We start from the raw sequence: 26,990 nt of genomic DNA on the forward strand, positions 1-26,990 counted from the left end.
CAGCCAGTCCAGAGCATTCAGCTAGAAATGACCTTTCAGATTATTCTCCACCAAAGAAACTAAATTCTTTGTGTGAAAAAGGAGGATAAGATAGGCCATTATCTGTGCACTTTATGAAGGGAGCCTCGATCACAGGCATTTTTTCCATCTGCCCTGATGTGCATCTGAACATCAACTTTGGCTAAAAGATTTGAAGTGCCTGTTCAGCTGCCTCTTTACTTCTAATCATCCTTTCTTACCTCTTTTCTATACCTTTAATTATAAAAAAAACTTTATGGATTTAAACTTTGTAATCAAACACCGGTCCTGCAGGAATGTATCCTCTTGAATGGTTAGATTTTTGTGAACCAGCTGGCATCACTTCTGTTTCTGCCCTCAGTGACCACAAATCATTCTTTTAGTTCCTTGTTTCACCAACAAATTACTGAAGACTCGAATTATCTAAATGCTAAAGCAGTCACATTTATCTGGATTAATGACTTCAGATAAAGACTATTATGCAGTGCAATTCAGAAATCGGTCTGTAGATGTAACGCTGGAGCAGTTAACACTAATGAATCAGCTTTTGTTCACAGAACAAGAAGCCACAGAAATAATGTGCCATTTAAACTGACACTGAGCTTTTGAAGCTCCTCTGCTACTTCATGGTAGGAGTCTTATTCATGGCTGTGGGGAGTTCACACCCAGCACACCCATCAAACTGCTAACACTGAACCATTAAACGAGGAAAACTCTCAAGCTTTTAAGAGGAAAATGCTTCTAGAAATGCTTTGCAATCTGTTTAATGTAATGAAACACAGAAACACAGAAACACAGAAACACACACACACACACACACACACACACACACACACACACACACACACACACACACACACACACACACACACACACACACACACAGGTATATGAGGGTAATTCTACAGAGGCTAAACGAGGTTACTCACAGGGTGCTGGTAAGAAATATCTATATTGCACGGAGATCATGGACTAACCATCTACCATGAGAGCACAGATGCTTAATAGTTCAGTATTTTTACCTTTTTTAAAGCTACCGGTTTAATACGATTCATAATAGAAGGCCAATTAATCACCTACACATTTCATAGAATTTTCAACAGAAACCCAAAATGATTGTAGTTAAAGCTGATTTAATTACGTGACCTTGAGACTACATCAAATGGTGTGTAGCAATTGACCACTCCTGTTTTATCTCCATCTCTGATCGGCTACCATCGATCTCAGCTGCCTGGCAAATGAGCAGGGGATGCCATTTATTCTCCTGAGACGGCCTTCCGGTCGTCTCGGATGGCCTCCCGGTGAGATCTGACTTAGGAGATACAGGAGAAAACGATTAAGTAAGGCTGCTGCAGGACTCAGAGGACTTTCCTATTGAAGGTGATGTACAGAAAATCCTTAAACTTTGTTTTCCTTTCTTTTCTTTTTTGTGTTTAAGTGAAAACTGCAAGAAGGGCAGGAATGATTTTTTTTAATTGAAAATACGCAATTTTGTATTTTTGTGAAACCTAATATATGGTAGAAAATAAAACATGTTGAGGCTGAAAATCATATATCCATTACGAACAGTAGACTTACAGTCCAAACACTGTCCTGACTAGCTGGCTACTAAAATAAATTATATGAATACATTCATGAAAAATTTACATTTATAATCTTGCAAAATCTTTGGAATATAGAGCTGTCTGTTAATAGACAGGATAAGCTCGCTGTCTAACAACAAAAACTTTCTTTAGAAATATAGCTTAGCATCTGCTTACCCTAACTCTTTTGATGGTTAGGGTTAGTGGCTAGGGTAAGCATTATGTCAATTATGTTCTCACTAAGATATGAAAACAAGTGTGTGTGTGTGTATGTGTGTGTGCTCCTGTCTAGCTATCTTTGTGAGGACCGAAATCTGCATTCTACTAGTGAGAACCAACAGTCACTTGTGAGGACACACACACCGGTCCTCACAAGTTTGAAGACCTTTTTGAGGCTCAAAATGTGGTTGTAGTGTCAGGGTTACAATTAGGTTATGGTTAGGTTTAGGGTAAGGGTTAGGCATTCATTTTTAATGGTTAGGGTTAGGGTAAAGGGCTAGGGAAACCATTATGTCAATGAAGGTCCTCACTAAGATAGCTAAACGGGCTTGTGTGTGTGTGCGTGCGTTCGTGCGTGTGTGTGGTGTGTGACTTTATTCATTCGTCAAAGCCAGCAGACGTGCAACTGTGCCCATGCAGGTGTCTGCACTGAGCTGATAGTGCTCTCAGCTTGAGCCTACGACTCAACTGCACAAATAGCTTTAAAACTTTGATTCAGGTGAACCGAGCCCGACTATTATCTAAAACCTAGAAGCAGACTTTGCCACTCACACACCCTTGTCACCTCCTGGCAATCGCCTGTTCAAACTTTTCAAAGAAGTTCCCCACAGAGACGCTTTTTACTCTCCCTCATCTTTCTGGTCCGTCAGAATTAAAAAGAAAGCTGATCTTCAAATAACTTCCTGTTCTGTAAATGACTTAAAAAAGGCATCAAAACAGCAGCAGGTATGACTGAATCTGGTTGCAAGTGTATCAGCAGTGCATGCATGATGAGATGAGAATGCAAGATGAAAATCGTGCATGCTCAGAAAGTTAGCATGTTTGAAATTCAAGCGAGGAGGAAAAAGTTTTAATTTCATATGAGCAAGAGATTCAAAAGACTATTTTTGAAATTTCACTTTTTAAAGGCATCTATGACTGGTGAAAATTTCTTGCTTAATATTAACAGATTCTCTTTGTATTTATTTTGCTGTCAAACTATCCAGGGACCCTTATTAAAATTGCTGTCTGTTTTTTATATTTTGGTTCAACAGCAAAAACAGGAGCAGTGAATGAGATGTCATCACAGGTCACCATGCAATCTTTCTCCTATTGAATTCATGTTTCTGACAGAGAGTAATTTTATAAAGGAAGATATGAAAGAGAAAAAAAAATCCTGAGGAAAAGGAATAACATAGTGTCAGCATTACTGGTTATATAATTGGCCTCTCAGCATGAAAATAAGATGGCTTGGATCAGATATAGCTGTTCCCTGGTCATAACTACACCTGTCTGTCATTTTTCTGAGGAATGGCAGGAGAACATCAAAATGGTAGAATATAAACTTAAGCTGAGTCTAAAATTGCAGGATGTTTGTGTACCTAAGATTTATGGAAATTCAACCAATACAGTTATACTTGCACTTGTCATAATAATAATAATGGATTGGATTTATATAGCGCTTTTCAAGGCACCCAAAGCGCTTTACAATGCCACTATTCATTCACTCTCACATTCATACACTGGTGAAGGCAGCTACGGTCGTAGCCACAGCTGCCCTGGGGCAGACTGACAGAAGCGAGGCTGCCATATCGTGCCATTGGCCCCTCTGGCCAACACCAGTAGGCGGTAGGGTAAAGTGTCTTGCCCAAGGACACAACGACCAGGACAGAGAACCCGGGGATCGAACCGGTGACCTTCTGGTTACAGATACGCTTCCCAACCCCCTGAGCCACGGTCGCCCCAGCTGTGAGAACCCAAATGCAGGACTCAGGTGCAACGTTAAACTTAAACAGCATCTTTATTGCTAAACTCCAGAACTCAGGGAATGCAAAATTTAGGCATCATCTGAAACTAAGAAACATGGGAAACACACACACACAACAATGTGACAAGGAACAAAGGGAAACTGAAGACTTAAATACACACATGAGGTGTATAAAGAAATTGTTGCAAACTGGGGAATGAAATGATAAGCTTTTACAATTAATACCGTTAATGTTTCACTGCATGAGAAAGAAACTCTCTTCACTTCTAAAGACACGACTACAATGAGTTCTTTAACCTACTTAATCGAAAACAAAAAAATACATGTGTTTATAACAATTTTAACTGCTAGATTTACAAGTTTTAGCTACGCAAGAATTTTTTCTTGCTTTCAATTTAGTCTGTAATAATTCTTTGGAGCATGAGTTTTTGTTTTTGTAAGTATAGTACAAAACTGAAAATGGTGCTCCAAACATGTGGCCACTTCATAGTCAAAGCAATAAAGCTGTGTGCTAACAGGTTTTTTCTTTTAGCTATCAGTGATTTTTAAAAACCTGATCTACAGCATCTGATTAATTATCAACTCCTTCCCAAAACAAAAACGCAGAAACACAGACACCCTGCAGAAATCTGCTGGGGCTTCAGACACACCTTCAGGCATCTGTGTGTAACAACTCTGGTACATGTTACTCCGACACACTACTGCGGCCTTGTGGGAGTTATTTCATGATAATATGAATGGCTGTGACCTTTCATAGAAACCCAACACTAAATCATTGCCGGTGCTCTATGTTTCTGCAAAAGCTAAGATAAAGTGAACAGCTATGCCTCAGGATCTGCCTCAGCAACTCTTGAGACCGTTCATTAATTGCCGGGGCTGCAGACTGTCACCACAAATCCACTAATTCAGTAACTGAACACATGATTCACTGTAACAAGCACATGAGTCATTGTAACACAGTCAAGAGTTTTAACAACACACAGGTGTCCACTGGAAAGACAGATTTCAGCCTAAAATTACAATGGCAGTGAAATAAATACAGCTGCGTGTATTTTCACTCCACCGACACATTCCTGCCCAATGACAAGTTTCAGTTTGCCTAGATCGTGTTGATTTGTGAGTTAACAGCAGTTTTATTTCTTGAACAGTTAAAAGAGAAATGTTAAATGCAGAACCATTTATTTTAAACTTTATATAAGAGAGGATAGAATGGGCTGAGTGAATGTGATGTACTCCTGTAGACTTCCAGTTCCCCAAGAGATCATAAAATGTCTTGACTTTGACCAACTAGAGCAGAAAAAAATGCAGCATCAACAACCAGATATTATTGTGCACCTGCAAGTGTATGTTGAGTAGATTTTGCTGACGTACTTTTATTCTTAATGTAGTATCTTGGGGAACATTGTTTCTATCTGAGTCTCTTGCATAGATTTGCCTATATACACCACTCTATTCAGAGTGAAGGAAAAAAGAAAAAAGCACTTTTCATTGCACTTCAGTAAAATTAGGTAATAATGAATTAATACAGTAGAACAACAAGGTAATAATATGTAAATAACATGTTATTACTGCTTACTTATAAAGTAATGTACAAGCAAAACAAAGCAATAACTAAGTAATATGTTGTATAAACAATAGTTTTAGTAGAGTACTATTATAATGAAATTCATAAAATCTGCTAATAAAGGACCAGAAACTGGGGCTAAACTGTGGAAACAAAAGTAGGCCTATGACGTGAAACCTCTAATATTAAAGTAATACATAAGTAACAATATTATAATCTGCTAGCAATATATTAGTATCATTTGTGCATGAGAATGTTTATATGATGACTTTAAACTGATACCTGATAATAATAATGTAAAGTTTTTGATGGTTTAACATTTTAACATACTATTCCCATATTATAATGCTGGAGTCAATCCTACTATATTCTTTGTTCTTTGAAGGCATCAGTGTCAATATCGTGTTTTATCCTGAGGCTTATGACATGAAAACACTTGTGGCAGTTTCTGTGTAATAACCAGGAATCAGGCTGGGAAATGCAAAACTTCATGTTTCTATAAAACTTCAGGGTAATTTTTCCAATAATGGAAAAGTTTGGGGAGTAAACTATTTGATTGATGCTGCAACTTCTCAAATCACAGTTCAGTTCTCTGATTACGCCATAAGTCAAACGAAGGGAAACAAACTTAAACAATAATCCTTTCTTGTAGCTGAAAAAAATGTGCTCATCGAAATAATGCATGAAAAAAACAGATGAAAAACATTTAGCATTTGTAACGTCATGTTCAGAGAACAGTGACAGTTCAGTGATAGTTGTGATTTTGTTACGGTTTATTATTTTTAACCCATTATGGAGAAGTGGGCATTTCTTGATTCCAGATCAATTTGTTAACATTATGTCTGAGAGCTGAAATAGAATAATTAAATAGATTGGTTTGATATGTTGTTGCTTCTATAGGCAGTACATAGGCTCTGTGTAGGACTAACTGAACTATTAGCATCAGAGGTCTGAATTTACTATGTGGACTAAAAGTTCATGTTTAAAAATTCAAACAAACAGCGGTTTGTTGAACTGAATACCGAGAGTTACTGAACTGATTATCCATCCATCCATCTTCTTTATCTGGGGCCGGGTCGCGGGGGCAGCAGCCTAAGCAGAGACGCCAAGACCTCCCTCTCCCCAGCCACCTCCTCTAGCTCATCCGTGGGAACACCAAGGCGTTCCCAGGCCAGCCGAGAGATATAATCTCTCCAGCGTGTCCTGTGTCCTCCTCCCGGTGGGACATGCCCGGAACACCTCACCCAGGAGGCATACTTGTCAGATGCCCAAACCACCTCAGCTGGCTCCTTTCGATGTGGAGGAGCAGCGGCTCTATGAGCCCCTCCCGGATGGCTGAACTTTAAACCCTATCTCTAAGGGAGAGGCCAGCCACCCTTCGGAGGAAGCTCATTTCCGCCGCTTAACTTAACTGATTAGTTTAGCAAATTGGCTAAACTAATCAAAACAATCATGACATCGCTGACTGGATGATCTGCTCAAGAAAGACAGTCATGTGGGAGCCTTCCATGTATCCTCAGGCCTCCTCCTGCTCGACACCTACCCATCAGTCATCCTGGGCTGAAGTGGTAGTCTGAAGCCACAAGGGGGTCTTGGATGGAGTTTTTTCTCCCCCCTCTCTGAACTGTTCCAACTGCTACATCACCTTATCTGAAAATAATCTATCAACTCAGCTGATGCCCTATAGCAGTTCCATCTCATCCAGGTCTGCACCTGAAAGCAGTGCCTGCTGATATTATTATCTTTCCTTCCCTACATCTGATGCCACTACCCTATCACAGAAGTTGCCTCTCCAGACACACAGTGAAGATCAAGCACTTCATCTGAACACACAGTATTCATCTGGTCATCTCCTCTTCTCCCCAACCACTTATATATTTGCCTGTTTAATGCTGTCACACACTGCTCAGTGCCCAGTAAACACTTTGTGACTGCATTAAATAAGTCTCAAACTGTTTAGTTATTGTTGGTCTAATGTTTAATGCACACAAACCTGGTAGGTCTGTAAGGTCTGCAAGATGTGGTCAACTGGTAGTCCACAGATCTGAAACGAAATAGGCTAATAAGGTATTGCATTTGCTATGCTGCCCAAAGCTGGAACCAAGTATCTGTTAGAGTCAGATGGCAATCTTACCTATTATTTCAAAAAGAAGCTGAAACCAGCAGCTCTATCATTGTTGTTATTCTATTTTTTATAACTACACTATAAATTTTATTATTATAACTAAAACAATAAATAGTGTTTTTTCTGTCTTTTTTTTCTTCGTTTATACCAATATACCAAGGCTGTCTGTGAAATGTTGTCTGTCTTTCTGTGTTAGCCTTGCGATAGACCTGTACAGGATGCACGCTGACTCTCGCCCTATGACAGCTTGGATAGGCTTCCACCCCCAATGCAAGAATCTCAGATCAATGTCTGAATAGGAGAAAGAGTTTATCTGCATGTCCAGTATTGCTTCTAATCTAAACTGTATATTAATAAATTGTCAGTTGTATTGTGTTCTTCAGTTCTAGTCACTGACATATTTAAAACATGCATTTATTATTGAATTATTTTTCAATACATTTTATGCCATGTAAGTTTTATAGAATGCAATACATAAATAGGGTTTTACATTTACATTTGATATCAAGTTATTATGAATAATTGTTACCGGTAATTCTCGTATGTCTGTCTGTGGATAACAGGGTGAATAAGGTTTATTCATCATATGATTCATATTTGATTTGAATGACACCGAGCTGAATGCTTACTGTCGGGCAGAAGGCTAAGTAGAAAGAAATTCCTGGTAAAGTACAACGTTCACTTGATGACTTCATTGTTCACAAAGCCAGTCAACTTGAAAGCCACTACAGCAAAAAGCAATGTAATTTCAGCTTCTATTACAGCTACATTTTAAGAAGTCAGAGGAAAGGGAAAAAACACAGTCTTCATTACAAGTAGTTAGCCTTGATGGGCGTCTTCAATTGACTCTTAAAAACAGCTGTAACGCTGCCAGAGAAACACATGCTGCTATGCTGTAGCAAAAGCCCACTTAAGGAGAAGGGAAATATCTGGGCTGATTTACAAACAGAAATGAGCCCGTTTGCAGTGTGCTCCACCTAAAATTAGGCCAGAAACTCATGCATTTTTCTCAGCTGGGAATGGCTGAAGAGATGCGTTTCGGGACCATTTTAAGCAACCACGCCACATGCGCTATTTGCTGTATTTTAGCAGCTACTTGAACTGCCTTTTGCATCACAGATGGAAAAGCTGGAGTGATCTCCCTGCTGCTGTCAAGGCCACTTTAAAGCTGGCGGAGTTTGCAGATCATCTAAAAAACAAACATTTGATGATTTGTCCTCAGAGGGACTCCTTTCAATTATTCTGGCAGCATTTGAAAAAGAAAGATGCCATGCTGTCTAGTCTCTGTCTGTGCTAAGAGATTGTTCTCTTACTGTGTTGTTACACAGCCACCATGGCACATTTGAATTTCAAAGTTCAATCTTCCCAAAGAAAGTTTCAAGAGTGACTTTCACAAAAAAAAAAAAGCTGTGAAAAGGTATCATTCACTCCAAATCCCAAGAGACATTGTTTGTCAGTGCCAATTTAGAATAAGTCCCTTCACATATGGTATTCTGAAGGAGAAGACAAGTATTCAAAGGGATTCTCTTTGCCAGGGAAAAAGATTTCTTTCTTTCTTGAAATATATAAATATAATGTTCTGATACAGCACAGTAACCTAGATCCAATACAATATATATTAATTACTGCATACAATTGTCAGTGCAACCAAATTTGCTCAGTTTTAGGTTAAAAACAGTTTTCACCCAGTCCGGCTGGTCAGGAGGTCAAGCTGGAGAATGTTAACATTCACATATATGAACTCATGCATATTAACTCATTAATGCTAAAATGTGAGTGAGACATGTTTAGAAATCCTCATAACGTTTTTGTGGGTATTTGGCTCAACACTTGATTCAATCTTGTTCCATGTTTGTAAAATTGTCCACCTTAAAAATGAAATAATATCTCTGAAGGATCAAACCTATTTCCTTTCAATTTTCAAATCAATTTTATTTATATAGCACCAAATTGCAACAACAGTTGCATCAAACTATTTTCCATTGCAAGGTAAACATGCTTCAATAATACAGAGAAAACAGAAAGAACCCCAACAGTCAGATGGCCCGCTATGACCAAACACTTTGGCGACAGCGGGAAGGAAAAACTCCCTTTTAACCTCCAGGAGAACCAAGCTCAGGAAGGGGCAGCCGTGTGCCGTATTTGGGGTGAGGGGAGGAAGACAGGACGAAGACACACTGTGGAAGAGAGCCAGAGAAGAATAACTATGGATTAAATGAGTGGTGGTGTATAAACATAAACAACTGTAATGCAGCTGTATGAGTAATGGCAACATGATAACTTCAGCTTAGTAGCTAAAAACAAATGTTTACAGTGGTACCAAAGAATAACGAGTACAGTATTTACAAACCAAGTGATGCTGACATAGTTTTAATCTTACAAGTTAAAACAAAAGGTCGATTATACAGAAACAGAAAGGAAATATTAACCAGATCTTTCTTTAAAATCTATTCAGATATTGTAGATAAGCCCAAATCATGCTTTGTGCATGTCATACAGCTCAGGAAAGGGCTGACAGACCTCACTGACTAGGAGCAACATTTCCCATAATTGGGAAAACAGCCCTGCATCCTCTGACCATGAAGCCACATTGATTTTCTATTTATCCATCCCTCTGTTCCTGCAATTCAGTAGTGCAGCCACTGCAGAGGAGAAGCAGCTCCCAGAATGTCTCACCTCCTCTGGGAGCAGCTGCACTCTGAGGAAGAGATGCTCCTGATGTAAACAGCAGGTTGGTGTGGATGTGTGTTTGTTAGTATGTGCTTGGATGTATGCGCCCTGGCTTCATCTGTCTTGCTCTTCATGTTAAGGGCAATGACTCATGCTACAGCAAGGGCCAAGAGACAAACATGGCACAAGCTGCAAGACCACCTGCTGGGCTGGAGAGCAGGGCAAAGGGAAGTGGCTCCATCTGACATCCATCTCGACTCTGATTCATTATCATCTTTATATGAGCAAAAGGTTGCCGTCTGTAGATTCGGTGGAAATAGCGTGTGATGCATTTGTCCGCCTACTATCCCCAAAGGCTCAGCAAACCTTCCCTCCCTCGCTGCCAGCTCTAAGCACTGTTATTTAGAGTGATGCATTTCCCTCTGCCTTCTTGCTGGAGTGGACTCTTCATCACCTACACAAACTCACACACACCAACAGTGGCATTCACGGCGTGAAGACACACATGATGGCTAACGCAAACAGACACACTAACACAAACCTACATAAACATCAGTGGCACTAGTGTGTAGTGCAGGAATTGGAGCACACATGTCAAAGTGTCCAGGGGCAGCAGATCCTCTCCTATGCAGCACAACTTTATTTGAAACAGCTTCGGGGGGGGGGGGGGGGGGGGGGGGCGCAGAGCCATTGCAGGAGGGGCACGGTATGAAAAGGAAAAAAAAACAAACACTGCTAGCATGGGGCACACAAACGCAAAGTAGGAGATGAAGCGTCGCTGAATATGTTTCTAAACCAACTTCATTCTAAGCCAAAGACTAGAAAATCTGGTGAAGCATATCTGCCCTTTGGTTTCACCTGCACAAGTGCCGAGGTAGGTCTCAGAATTGGTTTTCCCTTCCTCGGGAGCAGCGCTGGGCTCTTCAAATCACACATTCTTGATTTTTAGTTCACAAACACTTCTTATAATGACTAACTACTCCTGACATTTTGGAGATGTCAGCTCTTTATACAGTAAAGTTACAGCGGGATACAAATAATATCAGGCTGATCCTGCCACGATTTGTTTGTTCAAATCACAGACAAACAGTATCCCACGGTTGTTTATGTTTTTGAACCCATTTTGCACAGAGGCATTTTTTGAAAAATGTATTGATAGCAATGTTGAATATTATTACACAGGAAAAAAACAACTACACGTAAAATAATCACACCGTGACGCCTCTGCCTTTCTAAATAGAGGGACAGTAACTGCGTGTGTGTATGTAATCGTGTAAAACGCTTACATACAGATTAACAGTAACAATATTTTGTCTCTATCTGCCATTCTGCAATTCATCTCATGTAAACAATAATGTGGCGCACAGCATGACGTGAAAAAAGCTACAGACGAACTCTGTATTCCTCGTCCACACATAAACACAAAAAAGGAGTTTTAAAAAATCTCGTTTTCGGTGATTGGAAACGCCGTTTACGTGTGGATGAAACAGCTGCGTTTTCAAAAATACCCGTGTAGGTGCGGACGTAGCGTAAAAGAGTTAGTAGTTTACTTTCTTTCTACCTGTAATTTATTGCAGATTACTTGTATTTGCTTAATCGTTTACTAAGTAAGGCGCTATATAAATACAGGCCATTTACCATTTAAATGTTTGAGGTGTGAAATAAACGGCAATGGAGCAAAATATGGGTGTGTGTGGTTGGAGGATATGTTGGGGGTGGTGGGGGGGAGGGGGACATTTTTCTTGTAAAACAAAGGGGGGCCCAGTAAAAAAAGTTTAGGAACTGCTGTTCTAAACATTACAAATATACGATACAGACTTGCATTACAATAATGATTTTGAAAAAAATGTCACTGCTGGAATATACTTAAATACATATATTCAATATCTGGACATTGAAGGTGTTTTTGATTTACTTCAGTATTTCTAATGCAAGAAACTTTATACTTGTACACCGCTGCAGATGGAAGGAAAATTTTATTTTATAAATAATTTTTTTTTTTATAACCTTTCAATGCAGATGATGAACGGCATTTTTCTTCACAGTGAGTGACTTTGAATTTTTCTTTTTTTTTTTTTTTGGATGAAGCACAGTTTTATGGGTTGAGAAGACTTTCGTGTATCCCAAGTTAAGTGCATTATTTGAAGGCCATGCTTGGAATCACCAGAAAGCACCTTCACTAACTCTAAATTTAGGATAGCTTTTCATAGCTCATTAATATTTTCGCTACAGATTTTATTCAATGGCAATGTTAACATATAATCATCTTGTAGAATATGATGCATTAGCGTATACTAGGGGTGTCAAACATAAGGCTCAGGGGCCAGAATCGGCCCTTCAAAGAGTCCTATCTGGCCCACTGGAAAGCTTTAGAAAATGTAAAGGAGTGCATAGAACTGTATGTCAGACGTTTTGCAGCTTTTCTTGTCAATAAAGTCTACAGCTGCATTGCCATCCATACCACACATGCTACAGCAGTTAAGTCATAGATAAGCAATTAAATGACAGAAAAGTTTTGCTTTTCCACTAGTGATACAGCACAAATACAGGACAATTTGGGTAATAAACTATCATAACTAACTAACTAACTAACTAACTAACTAACTAACTAACTATTTTCTGTCTTTTTACGAACTTCTCGTGTAAAGGAACTGAGAACTACTGTTAAATTGCACTTCTTTTACTTATATTAAAATGTCTAAGGGATTAAATGTTTAGTAAAATGTATTTGCACTGACAGAAAGGGCAGTTCGACTAGTCCAACCCACTTGAGATGAGGGTGGACTGTATCTGTCCCACACTGTAAAATGAGACTGAGCTATCCATCAAGTACAATCTTGAATACTCTAGTAATATGCAACTATTAAACATATTAAACACAACACAATTATGTAAAATGATTGTTAGTCTACATAAAAATGTTTACCTACAGGTAAGTTTTTCAGTGCAGTCTCTTTACTTTTATTATCATTATTTTCACACTAAGGCCACTGTTAGTGTTTCTTCAGATAATCCAAAGGAGACATCCACCTGGTTACAAATAAAGAGTCACTTTTATGAAGAAAAAGGTGAGTGAGAAGAAACGCAGAAGTGCATCTTGTTCACGTCTCTCTTCTAGTTTGAATTGGGGAATACAGGACTATAAAATGCACAGACAAGTAACTGAGTAATAGAACAGGGGTAAATTTAAGTAAGGCTGAGAAAGAAATCCTAAAGTCTTTTTAAAACTGAGACACATAAAGCAAAGAGAGATTAAAAAAAAAAAAAAAGGTATATCGAGGAAAAATTAAATTTTCAAAAAGTGTAGACATAAAAGAAAATATAACATCTCATGTTAGTGTCTTGCTCAGTCTTTGAGACTCACTGAGAGCTCATATTGTTCTCTGTTGTAGTTTATCTCTTGTGATAGAAATAGACAGTCACACAAAGAGATGTGAGTTAAAGTTTGGATCTCAGCTTGAACATCTGGAAAATGAAGGTCTTTGCTTCAGGATAGAGTTCTTCGGATTTCTGCTCTGTTTTGGTTGAAGTTCTTCAGCTTTTCTAAGCAGCTCTTCTAGCCATATGGACCCATCTGCATTTCAGGGTCTGGCAGTCAGCGAGACACTCTGAGGAGCCTCCTTTAATGTTTCAGCATCCAGCAGCCTGGCTCTATAATTTTCCAGCCAGTGTGGCGGAGGGAGCTAAAGTGCTAAATTGCTGTCTGGAGATACTCAGGGATTCCTAAAAAAAGTAACCCCCTGATATGTTCGTGTGCAGGACTGCGCAACCTAGTGCATATTTAATCCCTAGTTAATCAGTGCAGGCGATAGTGCATGTAAGCAGATTAGTCTGACCCTTATTCATCCATAACAGGGCAGATCAATGTCTGTCCATTTTGCTGGAGGAGATCACTGACATGTAACTGACGTGGTCCTTTACTTACCAATAAGATTTTTATAGAAAATGTAATTTTGATTCTAGTCTGCTATTATCTGCCTAATCCTTAGGCGGAATATCATCACTGTCTGGTGAGGACCATGTAGCACTTAAAATAAATAAATAAACAAAATTCTAAATTACGTTTTTTCTGAAAAAAAAAAAAAGATCGGTAAAGTTCTTCCCTATCTGGAAACTAAAGATCCTAAAATGAAAATATTCTATGCAGATGTTATAGCTAGTGCTGTATATGAGCGCTTGAAAGCATGTAGAAAGCATGTAACTTTCATAAAGTTTCACGCCGCGAGAGAACATGAAACTCAAATTTTTGTAGCTCCAGAGACGAGTCCTCAGTCGCTGCACCCCTGGGAACATGCAGATTGTGAACAGAGAAAAGAGATGGAAATAGTTCCTTTAACAGATGGAAATTGATTTTTTTTGTTTTTTGTTAAATTAGTATCAAACTAAAATGCTACAAAGGGATTAAGGTGTTAAGGACATATTAATTTCTTCATAAAAAATGCTTCCTGTATGTCAGTGTTTGCTACAATTGCAGACATCAGTACAATAAGAAAAATATGTTCTGGGATAGCAATGGTCAAACTGTACAATACACCATGTAAGGTTGCTCACAGTGCACAAAATATGACAATGGGATGAAAAACTGTCATCTCACAGCAACAGACACTGACATTAGAAATCTGCAGCCCTTTTAACATTTTTTTTTACTGGGTGTAACTTTTTTTTGGCTGCAATTCCCGGGTCATAGATTTACAGTTTTCATAAGCAATTTTAATCTTTTTTCAGATCGATACTTTGAAGTTGTTGCTCCTGTCAGTGACTTCTGACGCTCATCTTCCCTGTCACATATCATTTTCTGTAAAAGCAGTTTTTAATCTGTGTTCAGTTTGAAATAACTGAAAGTAAAAACATATAGAAGTGTCACTCGCCTCCATACCATTATATCGAATGTTAAATTCAAAAGGGAGTATTAGCCCAAGTATTAGAGTTCTTTTGTAGTCACAGAGGCTCAAGAAGAGGACTAATACACATAATCCTTAGAAGTTCCTTTATTCTGCCACCTTGCCTCTTTGTTGCCAAAAATAGACATCTCTTTTCTATTTTCAGATGTTTTGTTTTTTTGTTTTATAAAGTGAAACAGATCAACATACTCAAATAAAAAAAAAAGAAAGAAAACAACCTGAGCTACTCTTCAGAGATTACAACCAGAGGATGAGGCGCAAAATGCAGGAATATGATTAAAACCAAAGCAAGTAGCTGGGGTCAGAAGTCGTTTCACTTGCTAACTGAATATTCATCAATTTCATCCTTAAACCGTGCAGTGATTAATTGAACCTCCAGTGTGATTAAAATATGAATGCGTTCCTTTCAAAGCCTAAACTCTCAGGGGTGGCACATCCAAACTGAGCAGCTCATGTTTAATGCATGAGCTACTTATTGGTTTATCTTGGTGAGACCACTTACTCCTGCCAGGTAGTTTCTTTCCTCACTGTTCACCTCCACGAGCATAAATCACCAAGAGTTGTTTGTTCGTGGCCTCACTGTTTACCCCAGTCAGGTGTCTTTAGAGGCAAAAAATATAAAAGTCAATGCTGCTAATGAAAGAGGGGAAAAAAATGTGCAGAGCGTGCCATTTTCGGGAGCGCACAGAAGCTCCTTCATTGCCCTGGGCGTTGTGTCTCGGCCCAGTTGTGCAGCCAACCAACCTGTGGTTCTGTCCCACTTTCTGCCCTCATCCGTCACACTGAAAGTGTTACAGACTCTGATTCATTTCCCATGAATCCCATTTATTCCTCCCAGGCCGCTGTGTCATCACTGCAGACTTACCTGCTCTATCGTGCTGGAAGCAGGCAGGCTGCATTTGAATATTTCATTATAGCATGATAATACTTTAAATATGCCACAGGATATGATTTATACAGGTCACAGAAGATGTTCACACATTTCTGTGCCTGGGTGTAATTGCCACAGGTTGCGATCAGTGACCTGACATGAGAATGTAGTTTTATATGATGAATTATCAACTGTTAGAAAAGGGTTTGTTCCCTGAGAACAGTATATTTTTTATTCTTCTTGCAGATACCAAAACACATATGTGCATGAACCTGTAGCATTTAAATTCACTAAGAGGAGCTGTAAAAAAAAAAAAAAAAGGAAGGAAGAAAGAAAAAAAGAAAAGAACAAGAAACAAGCGCTGTGTTAATTTCTCTTCAAAATGATTAGTGGATTGGGGTGTTAATTTGACCCTTGAGGAGCTACACTTAGACAGAGACTCCCTGAGAGCCCCAGAAGAAGTCATCCATAAACCACACATCACCCAGCGGTTAGCCAGCCTGTCCCCTTCCTCCATACACTTCAGCTGCAGTCTGCTGTGGAAAGAAATTGAGCCCAACGTAATTGAATTCACATTATTCCCTAAAGAGCAAGAAAGAAAGAGAGGAAAAGATGACAAATAAGATGATAATGAAAAAAAAATCCAATTAAATCCTGACATTGTTGCTTAAAAACAAGTTGTCCTTGTTGAGCACACAGCATCACACAAACATGTAGCATGATTACATGTTTCTCACATTTGAAAGAAAAGACAACAGATTTTTCAAACCCATTTCAGAAGATTTTGGGATGCTGTGTAAAACGCAGATTAAAACAGACTGCAGTGATTTGCAAAGCTCATGCAGCCATAGTTTATTCACAATAGAACATAAACAATGTATCAAATGCATTAGAAACACATTAGCTCATTTTGAATTTGATGGCAGCACAAAAAAAAAAAAAGTTGGGACATGGGCAACAAAAGTCTGGAAAAGCAAAACACCTGGAGGAACATTTGGCAGCTCCTTAGGTTACTTGACAAGAGGTCAGTAAGACGATTAGGTGAAAAAAGAGGGTCTGAGAGAGACAGGGCTTTTTTAGAAGTAAAGATGCTCAGTGTTACCAGTCTCCACAAAACTGTATATAGAAGCTACTCAGCTTGCACATCTGGATAGGCCCCATCTTTGGTGAGCCATGTGAATTGTAGCCTCCTGTTTCCTGTTCTTCGCTTACAGGAATGACCCATCCTGACCTTCTGCCACTACAGCCCAACTCTTTCAAGGTTCAACGCTGTACATTCAAAGAGTGGTTATGTGAATTACTGTTGCCTTCACTCAAAGCAGTCAGGCCATTATCTGACCTCTGGCATCAACAAGGCATTTTCACCCAGAGAGCTGCCGCTCATTTGACATTTCCCTCTTTTGGACCCCTCTCTGTAAATCCGAGAGATATGAGGTGTTGGAAAATCCCAGCAAGCAGTTTCTGAAGCAGACTAGCACCGTCAACCATGTCATATTAGAAGTCAACTAAATCTCCTTTCATTAGCATTCTGTTTGAACTTCAGCAAGTTCACTTGAACATGACCATTTGTGTAAATATACTGAGTTACCGTCACGTGACTGTCTGATTAGATGTTTGTGCCAATTTGCTGTTGAACAGCCATATCTAATGAGGTGACCAGTGAGTGTAATTTCACTAAGATGCCAAAGCTTTGTAATGGCTTACATGATTGAAAAACCCAAGCTACCATAGGCCCAGGTGGATGGAGAACCTCTCATTATGTTCTCCTCTCCTTACTGTGTTTAATACTGCTATTTTTAATTTATTTTGTGTTTTTTCCTCTTAGGTTTTTTTTCATACCCTTTCTGCGGGTACACTATATAAACTATATGGGCCATACCTCTTAATCACTGAATTCACGTATTTTCAGTCCCAGTGTCCTATTGTAAAAGTCACGCCCCAAGCTATGCAATCTGCAAATGAGCTATTAGATCTGAACTGTGTTTGATGTCCTGTTTTACCTGGCTTTTAAAGAAACACCAACATTAGTGGTGAAAAAAAAGTAGACCACATTAAAACACATAAATCAACAAGGCATTTCTCAGGACAGATAGTGTCTAATATCTCAACTGCTCACTAATTTGACTGACTGAGATTCCAGATACACTGACTCTAATATAAGTGGCCACGGGAGAAACTGGTGGCCTGAGGGAAACACACACCGAGTTAGTAAGTGAAGGTTCATTGGTCATGATCAGGAACACCCTCAGAACGTCAAATGACTGCTGATGGCTGGATTTTTGTTTTGAGCTAAACCTGAAATACTTTTGTAACTAAAGCTTAGTCTAGCCAAAATCCTTTGCTTGATTATTAAACTTTTTTTCCCCAGCTGAAGTATAAAATGATTAAAAGGAAGAATTCCCCATTGATTTCCTGTTGGAAGCATCCTGAGACATGTTTTGTTTATTGCTATTCTGCAAATCAGTGGAGCACAGCAGGAAGAGAGCAATTACAAATGCAAATTCCCAATAAGGGCCTGGAAGGTATGTTGAAAGGTCCTCCAAAGGATATAATTACAGCCTGACTTGATTACATATAAAAAAGAGATGAGGAAGAAATATTGCTGAATTATTCAAGCAAACAAAAAACCCTCCAAGCCTGTGAGAAGGAAGAACTCACAGGCTTGAAGAAGAATAAGAATTTTTTGTCTATCCTCAACTTAAAGATTGACATCAGTGCAATGATTACATACAAATCCTATCTTGATTGTTTGCCTAATGCATTTTTGGTTATTTCTCTCTAAACGCTTCATGTTCCTCATCAAAAATGCATCTCCACTAGAGGAAAATCATATCTTTTTTTTCCAATAAATGAAGCTAGAACTGAGTTTTTATGAGGCCATCAAGCCACATTATACATTTTTTATTACCACTCCCCCTAACATTAGCTGAGATTAATGTGAAGTGGAGTCGTTGATTAAACTTCTCTCCAACTGGTCAGGAGTCACCATCAACCTCTTCACTCTTCTCTTCAGTGCCTGAACTGAGATGAGCGAGGCTAAAGTAGAATTTATTTAGTGTGAAACACCACAAGAAACCATTTAAACCCAAACCTTTGGCTTGGGTGTGTCTTTGTCATTTTGTCATATATTGGCTTTGAATGTCTGAAATGATTATTAACTTATACCCACTTCATGATTTTAAATTTGTAAAAAGGGCAGGGCAGCCTGTATCTGCAGCTGCTTTCTAAAGAATGTATTTATTCCATTGTATTAAATTAGTTTTATATATATATATATATATATATATATATATATATATATATATATATATATATATATATATATATATATATATATTGGCACCCTGACGAAAAGTGGGCTACTGGAACAAGAACAAGAAGGCATCGGTGGGCAAGGGACGAAAACAGGGCGTTGTTGGAATGCTACTACGCAAGTAACCCCGGCGGAAGGGGCTACATGAATAGGATGAGGGACCTATGGATTCTTCGATACCCAACATCCACAATGACGGCGAAACAACTAGTAGCTCAGTGTTCCAACATTCGAAAGAAGGGACTGCTCTCACAGCTAGAGATTGACGAGGTACAACACAAATGCTATGGCAAGGAGGAGTCAGGACGCCAGGTCAGGGGGGAGATATCATCACCCCCACCCGAGATTGGGTACATAGCCCCAAGTGCGATAGGAGAAGGATCGTTGAGTGCGAGAGGAACTGACCTGAAAAATAGGATCATGGCCAAGCTTGAAACCTGGATCCCCCGTAGCAGGTTACCAAGATTACGTGAAGTACCCTCAGAAGGTCTGCTAGATGATGTTAATGCAGCACTACGGGCAATACCTACAACCACGATTACCGACACTAACAAGCTGATCTACAATACGGCAGCAGTGATCAGTGAGATGCTTGGCTACAAGTTGAACAGCCACAAGGGGCAGTACCCTCCATGGAGAAGGAGGCTAGAGGGCAAGATCAAAGTAGCACGGAGGGAGGTTAGCCAACTAACGGAGTTGCAGAAACGTGCGACAAATAAGGTGCCTAAGAAATACAGCAAGCTATCCATACCTGAGGCCTTGGAAACTGCCAAGCAAAGACTCACAGCCTTGGCCAGCCGCTTGAGGAGGTACACCAGAGAGATAGAAGGCAGGAGAATAAACCAGCTGTTCTCCACAGAACCAGCAAAGGTGTACTCTCAGTGGCAAGGGAACAATAAGAGAACAGCACCACCAAGGCTGGAGACGGAGCAATACTGGAAGAGCATATGGGAGAAGGATGCAACCCATAACGGCAATGCTCAGTGGCTAGAGGATCTGAGGGCAGACCACAGCGACCTCCCTGAACAGGGTCCAGTAACCATCACAGTGGCAGATATCCAAGAAAGGGTCTCCAGTATGAAGAGTTGGACAGCACCAGGGCCTGACATGGTTCACGCCTACTGGCTGAAGAAGCTGACTGCACTCCACGAGCGTCTGGCAGCACAAATGAACCAGCTGCTAGTTAACGAGAGACACCCGGAATGGCTAACTGAAGGCCGGACGGTCCTGATCCCCAAGGACCCCAAGAAGGGACCGGTCCCCTCCAACTACCGACCAATAACCTGCCTCAGTACTACATGGAAGCTCCTGTCAGGCATCATATCGGCTAAGATGAACAGGCACATGGGTCAATACATGAGCGGGACACAGAAAGGAATTGGCAAGAATACCAGAGGCGCAAAACACCAGCTACTGGTAGACAGAACAATCAGCCGAGACTGCAAGACCAGACTGACCAACCTGTGCACTGCCTGGATTGATTACAAGAAGGCCTATGACTCAATGCCCCACAGCTGGATACTGGAATGCCTAGAATTGTACAAGATCAATGGGACCCTAAGAACCTTCATCAGGAACTCAATGGGGATGTGGCGTACAACACTAGAGGCCAACTCCAAGCCCATAGCACAAGTCACCATCAAGTGCGGGATCTACCAGGGAGATGCTCTGTCCCCACTGCTGTTCTGCATAGGCCTGAACCCCCTCAGTGAGATCATTAACAAGACTGGCTACGGATACCGACTACGGAACGGAGCAGTTGTCAGCCACCTCCTGTACATGGATGACATCAAGCTGTATGCCAAGAGTGAACGAGACATCGATTCACTGATCCACACTACCAGGCTATACAGCAATGACATTGGAATGTCGTTCAGACTGGAGAAGTGTAGTCGGATGGTATCAAAGAGAGGGAAGGTAGTCAGAACTGAGGGGATTGAACTACCAGAAGGCAACATTGCAGACATAGAGGACAGTTACAAGTACCTGGGGATCCCGCAGGCGAATGGGAACCATGAAGAGGCCGCTAGAAAAGCTGCAACCACCAAGTACCTGCAGAGAGTCAGGCAAGTCCTGAGGAGTCAGCTGAATGGTAAGAACAAGATCCGGGCCATCAACACGTACGCCCTGCCCGTGATCAGGTACCCTGCTGGGGTAATAGGCTGGCCAAAGGAGGAGATAGAAGCCACTGACATAAAGACAAGAAAGCTCCTTACCATGCATGGAGGGTTTCACCCCAAGTCCAGCACCCTGAGGCTGTACGCTAAGCGGAAGGAAGGGGGCCGGGGACTGGTGAGTGTCAGCACCACAGTCCAGGATGAGACAAGGAACATCCAAGAATACATTGGGAAGATGGCCCCAACTGACCGAGTGCTCAGTGAATACCTCAGGCAGCAGAAACCCAAGAAAGAGGAGGGAGACGAGGAACCATCATGGAAGGACAGGCCCCTGCACGGTATGTACCACCGGCAGATAGAGGAGGTGGCTGATATCCAGAAATCCTACCAGTGGCTGGACAAAGCTGGACTGAAAGACAGCACAGAGGCACTAATCATGGCAGCACAAGAACAAGCTCTGAGTACAAGATCCATAGAGGCTGGGGTCTATCACACCAGGCAAGACCCCAGGTGCAGGCTGTGTAAAGATGCCCCAGAGACAATCCAGCACATAACAGCAGGGTGCAAGATGCTAGCAGGCAAGGCATACATGGAACGCCATAACCAAGTGGCCGGCATAGTGTACAGGAACATCTGTGCCGAGTATAACCTAGAAGTCCCGAGGTCAAAATGGGAGATGCCCCCAAGGGTGGTGGAGAATGACCGAGCTAAGATCCTGTGGGACTTCCAGATACAGACGGACAAAATGGTGGTGGCTAACCAACCGGACATAGTGGTGGTAGACAAACAGAAGAAGACGGCCGTAGTGATCGATGTAGCGGTTCCGAATGACAGCAATATCAGGAAGAAGGAACACGAGAAGCTGGAGAAATACCAAGGGCTCAGAGAAGAGCTCGAGAGGATGTGGAGGGTGAAGGTAACGGTGGTCCCCGTGGTAATCGGAGCACTAGGTGCGGTGACTCCCAAGCTAGGCGAGTGGCTCCAGCAGATCCCGGGAACAACATCGGAGATCTCTGTCCAGAAGAGCGCAGTCCTGGGAACAGCTAAGATACTGCGCAGGACCCTCAAGCTCCCAGGCCTCTGGTAGAGGACCCGAGCTTGAAGGATAAACCGCCCGCAGGGGCGTGCTGGGTGTTTTCATATTAGGGGTGCAACGATACACCGATCGGTTCGGTTCGATACTTTGGTGTCACGGATATTTTTCGATACAAAAAAATGTTCATGCTTTTTTAATTTTTCATTTATTAAAATTATAAATATATATTTTAACTCAAACGTACAGTTTTTAAATTTAATGTTGCTGAAACAGCAAAGGGATAAAATAATAAATCTATCTGATTGAGGAATCACTCATCTTTGGAAAAGAGAGTTTATTACAGAGAAATGGCTCTTTCCAAAATAAAAACTATACTATACGCTTCTTCTGGGCTATATTCTCAGCAGCATATTAAACATATCAGGTCCCCATAAGGAGAATCATGTGCTAACGGCTGTCTAAATGACTCGGGTAAAGTTTGTAGCATGCGTGCTTCTTGTTTTTGTCTGCTTCCACTTGTCTTTGCACTAGGATGATGTCGGCGTAAATGTGCAGTCATATTCATTGTGTTCCCACTAGTGCTGTCAGCGCTAATCTGAAATTACGTTAATGCCACAACACGGCAAATCTCCATTAACGAGCTACCGCAGATCGCCGGTGCGTGGGGCTGGACGGCGTCAACACGTTAACGAGCTAACTGCGCTAACGCAGTAGTTCCCACCATGTAAAAATATATGTCAATGCTTTTGCATTCTTGCACCCCTAATATATATATATATATATATATATATATATATATATATATATATATATATATATATATATAAACCACTGAAAAGGTCAAATCTGGTCTAATTTCAAATTTCATTTGACCACATTCCATTAAAATTTACATACACAAGCTACATACATACAGAGTGTAGTTAAAAGTATGTTACATGAACAAGGCAACACACCACAGCATTTATAGGCTAAGCTACTTTGCAGTGCTGGTCCCTAGTTGGCCATTTACAGACTGCATATAAAAGCCTAGTGGTACGTGGATATGAAACTGGAAATTCTTATTGTAAATCAAGCTACATCGTCCAGACTGAGAGGGGGTGGGACCATCAGCACACAGTTCAAGCATCTGGGAGGCATGCAGAACTTGCACATCTTTAAAGGCACTGTTAATACACTGTAAAACCCAACAGTGCATCTTACTAAAAGAAGTAAGTTGTTCTTACTCAGTTCTGAAAAATAGTTAAAGTAACTTTCATGAAGTGTGTTAGGTAGACCCAAAAGTATACATATGATATAATAACTTTATTGTAATAAGTACACATTATGTTTTTGTAACGTTTTAAGTACTGTTGCTTTAAACTGTTTAAGTTGTGCTAATTCATTTGTATTAGTCATCATCCACAGCCCCGCCCCCAGTGTTTTGCCTGGACTTGTCGGCCATGAGACAGGATCCTCGTCAAGAGAGTGGAAAGTACAAGATAAAGTTATTTTTATGTTTTTTTGTTAATGCTTACTTCTAGCATACAAAACGTACATTTATCAGACTGCTTTGTTTTAGTTGTACTTCGTTGTAATTTATCAGACTACTTTGTTGTAGTAGCTCGTAACTTAGCTTGCCAGCACACAATTCCCGCCTAGCGCTGTATGGAGTCTGCCTTCACAATTTAAAAAATTAACGGTTGGTGGCTTGTTTCAATCAATAGTTGGTAAGTAGTCTGATTTTTGCAAACTGCATGCCACAAAACCTTTGGTAAAATCAGTGTTTACGCTTTTCTGACTCTGACCTTTATCAAGTTCAAATGTAGCCTACTTTTGCACAGTGAAAATAGTAGAAAATTTATTTAGTGTTAATTTTAAGAGTTTAACGGACAAGTTCGCCTTCACAAATTTTGAATATGATGGTTAGTGGCATTTTAGTCGCGAAATAATTTACCTTTTCAAAGCTGCACTGCACCAAACCTAAACGTTTCTGACTCTGTACTTTCCAAGGGTTAGCCTATTGTGTACTTCACTTGTGTAAAATTGCTTTATTATTTTATAACGTATAGAGTAGTTGACCAACCTGAATTGAAAATGAACTGTAGTGCAAGAATAAATCTTACTGTTTTCCAAGCTTGTGTTATTCAGATTGACTGTTTTTAAGTGAAGTAAAAGTAAAAACTGTTCTGCTAGCTTTCTGTCCTCATGGCTTTTGTGTTATTACAGTCTGACGATTGAAGGAGCAGTAGCATGCCGAGAGATCATCCAGCACTGCACTAAAGACAACCAGTAAAGGTGATTTTAAAACGATTTGGTATCAAAATGTGGAACTGCAAGTTGTGTAGTTTGTCTAGTTTTTCTACTGCCATAAAAGTCATGTTGTTGAAGCATTATCGGCTCAACCATGGTCAGTACTCCACAATTTCACCCTTACCCTGTCTCTACAACACATGCATGTGTACATTTAATACATTTAATTCATTAAAGATACACATGTCAACAATGCACACTCCCACGCAAAGAAAAGACGGTTCTTATCCAGATTTGAATAATTATGGATTTTGTTGCTCTATGTGTAATTTTAAAAAGCCATTTATTGAAAGCCAAATGTTTATCCATCTGAGGGGGCATTTAAAACGAAAAGAAACTGTTCCATGTCCTTTCAAGAACTGCAATTTTAAAACCAATGTCTACTCAACCTTCAATGCCCACAAATGCAGAGACCACCAAAATTCAACAAGTTACGATGAAGGCATTGTGCAAAGTGTTATAAATGTAGAACAAAAAGATGACATGCAGCTTGATTCAATAGAGTCATCAGATGACAATCAAGTGGCATCCACCAGTGAAATCAGTGGAATTGAGGGTTTAGAAGAGCAGTTGCAATACAATCTGGCTGGATTTTTCTTGAAAATGCAGACCCTTCTCCATGTGTCCCAGAGAGCAACACAGGAGATTATTGAGCATATTGATCAGTTGTTTTTGTTATCACAACCTTTGGTTAGAAAATCAGTTGTAGATATACTGAAAAAGCACAACTGTACATATACGGACAAACTGGTGGATGAGATTTGTCAGGCAGTTTCTGATAGTAATGTTTTACATAAATGTGTCACATCTGAAGGACCACTATCTACAGCAAAGAGGAGGAAATCATATTATGAAGAAAATTTTCCATATGTCAAACCTGTGGAGTATTTAATTGAATCGTCAAAGCACACTTATATGTATGTGCCTATTCTCACATCTTTGCAATTGTTGTTGAAAAAAAATTATGTGCTTGAAGAAATTAAACAAGCACCCACACAGATTCCTGGACATTTCATGTCATTTTGTGATGGATCCTACTACCAGGAAAATGTTCTACTGTCACAAGAGGGACAGAAATTGTCAATGATACTTTATGTGGATGATTTTGATCACAAACCCACTTGGTACCTCAAAGAAAATACATAAAGTCTTTGCAGTTTATTGGACACTGGAAAACTTTCCAGTTAAATCTTGTTCTGCTCTACACTGCACCCAGCTTGCTCTGCTGTGCAATTCCAATGATGTACGCCAGTTTGGGTGTAAGGAAATGCTGTCACCACTCTTAAATGATCTGAAAACTCTTGAAGAAGTAGGTGCCTACATTGAGACTCTTGGTGAATGTCTTAAAGGCACTGTCTACTCTGTTGTGGCAGACAACCTTCTGCCCATGGACTTGCTGGTTTCAATGAGAGTTTCAGGTCTACATATTTCTGTAGGTTTTGTCATGCCACCCAAACAGAAATGCAAACAGAAAATGCTGTTACAGGGAATTATGTAATGAGAACAAAAGATGCTCATGATAATTATTGTGCAAGAGCTTCAGAATGATGACATTAAGGAAAACTATGGTGTTAAAAACACCTGTGTTCCTTCTGACCATCTCTCTTTCTTTCATCCTGTCACAGGCTTCCCACCTGACTTCCTACACGACCTGTTTGAAGGTGTCATTTCAGTGGAGTTGGCACATTGTTTAAAGGTTTGATTTCTAAGAGATATTTTAACTTAGAAGACTTAAACAGAGCAATTCTGCACTTTCCATACCAACATTCTGACAAAGTTAATCGCCCTCATCCAATAACCTCAAATTTTGCCAGGCGAGGGACCATGGCCAGCACTCTTTCATGAGACACAGGTAAGTACAACTATGTATATAACATTTGCTGCTCATATAGTATGCTGTGTTTTGCTTATAATATTTTTGGAATTCTCTTCAGCTCTACTTTGAATTTCATCGGATCACCAATCAGAATCTGCCACATGTGTTTTATGCTGCGCTGGATGATTATGCTCCTCAGCTGACTGGACTTTACAAAAAGAGGAAAACTGGACGGGTCGGTGAAAGGATGGAGCAGCTTTTGTCGGCATATGGAAAACAGGTATTTAAAAGATACTAATTATTATTCTGCTTGCTTGGCAGTTGCCATTGTTATGTGTTTGTTTATTTATATATACATACATACATATATATATATATATATATATATATATATATATATATATATATATATATATATATATATATATATATATATATATATATATATATATATGTGGCAGCCCTAATATATATATATATATTAGGGCTGCCACAAACGATTATTTTGATAGTCGACTAGTCACCGATTATTCTTGCGATTAGTCGACTAATCAGATCATCATCCACTGAACGTAAAAGTACAGCTTATTGCACCAGCAGCATCTGCTCTTATATAACTATCATTAGCTTACAGCTTTAAGTGTTTAAGGTCTGTGCTAACTAAAAATAAAGACAAGATGATAGTTAATTGAATTCTAATTAAATGTGCAGATTGTTT

General features: G+C 39.9%; 1 long non-coding RNA gene across 1 annotated transcript; it reads left to right on the plus strand.

Annotated features, from left to right (window-relative positions):
- Window positions 1-23,460: 23,460 nt before the first annotated feature.
- Window positions 23,461-26,580, plus strand: LOC308388489. Its single transcript, XR_013970111.1, has 5 exons — window positions 23,461-23,873; window positions 24,373-24,441; window positions 26,082-26,152; window positions 26,271-26,308; window positions 26,391-26,580. It is a non-coding gene; the product is annotated as an uncharacterized lncRNA (long non-coding RNA).
- The last annotated feature ends 410 nt before the right edge of the window (window positions 26,581-26,990 follow it).

Source organism: Rhamphochromis sp. 'chilingali', assembly GCF_963969265.1.
Source record: "Rhamphochromis sp. 'chilingali' genome assembly, chromosome: 2".
NCBI lineage: Eukaryota > Metazoa > Chordata > Actinopteri > Cichliformes > Cichlidae > Rhamphochromis > Rhamphochromis sp. 'chilingali'.